Genomic DNA, 3,469 nt, shown 5'->3' on the forward strand with positions numbered 1-3,469 from the left:
TTCTATATAATTTTGTATTTTATTAGGATTATTGTTGTTGTTTTATTTTATCACTTTCTTGTTTTCTTTCATTTTTTAGTTTTATTATTGTTTTTAGGATACATTGAAAGCTCTTAATAAAATTGATTTGAAAAATGAAAATAGGAAAAATTAAAAACTAAGAGAAACCAAAACTGACAGATTCACTCACAGTTCAAACGGCCCCCTTTTAAATCCCTAGCTGAAAATAAAAAAACAATTGATTTCAAAATGATTCCAATTTCACATAAGCAGATTTTATTGGTACTGTATTCCAAAACGTAGTGGGAAACAAAACAAAAAAAGCAGGGTGCACAGGCTCCATAATGCTAAAGAAAAACAGAAGCCAAGAGGTACCAAGGTGAAATGGTGGATTTATACTAAATAATGGAAAGGGTCCAATGTACCTAGGAAGCAAGGTTTTTTTTTTTTCCTCCAAAAGAAAATCACAAATAAGAAAAAAAACTAAAATAGTTTGCACTATGAAAGTGTTCACTTCGGCCAACTTGGAACAAATCCCCCCTTTTAATCATTGTTGTAGCGTAACAACCATTACTAAGACCCCCAAAGGAGCAGGAGCAGGGTATTACATCATACCATATGCAAAGCAAACCATCAATGATAAGAGGAATAAATAGCAACATGGAGCAGAATAATAAACTCTTCAGGTAAAATTTATTCCTGGGGCCAAATAGAGCCTGCAATCCCTTTATTTATTTATTTTTGTACATGAACAAATAAACAGATTAAAAAAACAAGGGAAAGCTTCAAGTGATATTGAAGTGGCAGAATCACTTTAGGACACACACACACACACACACACACACACACACAAAGCTACAGTTTTCTCTACCCTATTTTAAGAAGCTGCTGGTGACAGAATGGAACCCAGTTATCTTATACATTTGGTTGTTTCAGTTTCCAATTCATTTCAATAGGGGTAATTCAGACCACTGATAGTGGAACTGAATGGCAATTTCTTATTCTTTTTTTCCTTTTTTTAAAAAAACTAATCATAAAATATAAAGGGGAATGTGCAACAGTACATATACAAAAATATATATATACAGGAAAACATTAAAAACAACATTAAACATTAAGAGTAATCATAAAAAGCAATCATTAAAACTACTGGCTATGTCATGGTTCAGTATGAAATGGTCCAGGATTATTTTTAAAAAAGAATCTTTTCTGGGCTACAGGCAGGATTAGACCAACCTCCCATGAGAATTCAGCCCAGTCAAAAGCTAGTGAACCAGCTCACATATTTAAATTCCTGGTGGCTGTATCCTGTGTAGGAATGCTTGAAGAATTCGTTTCTTAAAGTTTTTTTTTTAAAAAAAAAACATTTATACTGCAAGCTTGAACAAAGTAGAAAATAGAATAACGGGTATCTTAACAGTTAGTCAGGTTGAGATCATGATTATAACTTTTGTGTAATGGACCTTCCTTGATATAACAGGGCAGAAAGCCACCCAGAATTAACATAGCAGAACATCAAGAATCCCTAACATGCACTGGTGGCAGCCACTTGCATCTCTTGCAATGATCAATAAAATTAGTCCATTTTTGCCCGAACAAATCCTGAAAATGCTTGGCAGATTTTTCAAGCGGTTGCTGACGTCCACAGCAACTCCAAGAGCCCGATATAAGACTGTTAAACACACCCACTGCTAGTCTTATTGCTGCACCTTGTAAGATCTGAAAGAGTTTAATTAAACTGAAAGTTAGCTCCAGCAAGCCAGATGGCAAAGTGAAACGACACGCCGAACAAAGGATAATAAAAGCACACATTGCGGTGTTAATGTGCTGTGCTTAATTATATTCCTTTGTGTTATAACAACGTTGAAAACATTTTGTCTGCCGTCGTGCAACTGAGTAGCGGAGTGAAAATCCAGCTGACAAAATGTTTACTCAACTTTCTCACCGTGCAATTTAGATGAGGATGACAATTTGACAAGCAGAGCATATTCAAGTGCAGGTGAAACAATTAAATGCAGCGTCATAAGCAAATGATTGCTTTTTTGTTGCTGTTGTTGTTGCTGCTGCTGCTAAAGTCCTTTTAGTTACAAGCAGTTGCAAGTCATCCAGCAACTCATATCTCCTGGGCAATCTGACAGTAATGGAAAGGGCTCCCTCCGGAAGAAGACTGCGTTGCATGATCTCAGCATAAATATCAGAGGTTGTGAAATATAAGAGCGCCCTGCCTGTGGAATCCTAAATAGTAGATATTTTCTGAAACGATGTGAACAAGAGCAAGATAGGAGTGCACCCACAGAAGCTGTCAGTGAAAGAGACCGACAAACTGTAAAAATATATATATTAGTGGGTGTGAAATATTTTTCAAGGCTAGGCCCTGTTTAATAAGGCCAATGCTAAACTGCAATAAATGGCAGTTTTCAAGTCCTCTCCCTTTCTTCAAAACAAGTTTCAACCCCAGAACTTGTTTTCTATATGCCCCAGGCCGCTTTGAATGTTTGCAGGGGAGACTTTTTCTGGGTCTCCTAGAAGTTTTGGTGAAAAAAATAGTTAGAAAGAGGAGGCATGACAATATTATCAAAGCACCTAAAAGGTCTTTGTAGGAATAAAGGTAAAGGGACCCCTGATCATTAGGTCCAGTCGTGGCCGACTGTGGGCTTGCAGCGCTCATCTCGCTTTATTGGTCGAGGGAGCCGGCATACAGCTTCCGGGTCATGTGGCCAGCATGACTAAGCCGCTTCTGGCGAACCAGAGCAGCGCATGGAAACGCCGTTTACCTTCCTGCCGGAGCGGTACCTATTTATCTACTTGGACTTTGACGTGCTTTCGGACTGCTACATTGGCAGGAGCAGGGACCGAGCAACGGGAGCTCACCCCGTCGTGGGGATTCAAACCGCCAACCTTCTGATCGGCAAGTCCTAGGCTCTGCGGTTTAACCCACAGCGCCACCCGCATCCCTATTTGTAGGAATAGTACGGGTGAAATGGAATCTTATCTGTATTAGAGTTAAGACCTCCAGGGTTGTTTGAGCCTGTTTCATGGAGGAAGAGTAAGTAGACTATGGAGGTACCCATAATAATAAAGGGGAGTATAAAGTTAAGGGTAAAGAATCGAGTTAAGGTTGCACTATCTACTGCAAACCCGCCTCATACCCACTTGACAAGGGTGGAACCTATGTAAGGTACTGCGGAGAGAAGGTTGGTGATGACAGTGGCACCTCAGAATGATATTTGCCCTCAGGGTAGTACGTAGCCCATAAAATCTGTGGCTATTACTAGGAGAAGCAGAAGGACTCCAATGTTTCAGGTTTCGGTATAGGTGTAGGATATTGGTAAAACCTATTTGGTGTTTCGCAACTTTCTGACTAGTTGCAGGACCTTAGCCAGACCTAGCAGAGTTAACGCAGAATCCACGGAAACAATTGGCGACTTGGCTGCAGACAGGATAGACCAATCAGGGAGCGGTCTCCATG

General features: G+C 39.6%; 1 protein-coding gene across 13 annotated transcripts in view; it reads right to left on the minus strand.

The window, feature by feature from the left end:
• LOC307211921 (uncharacterized protein) overlaps positions 1–3,469 on the minus strand; it is a 340,964-nt gene that overhangs the window by 252,646 nt on the left and 84,849 nt on the right. The gene's annotated exons all lie outside the window — the stretch shown is intronic.

Source organism: Podarcis cretensis (assembly GCF_951804945.1).
Source record: "Podarcis cretensis genome assembly, chromosome: 3".
Taxonomy (NCBI): domain Eukaryota; kingdom Metazoa; phylum Chordata; class Lepidosauria; order Squamata; family Lacertidae; genus Podarcis; species Podarcis cretensis.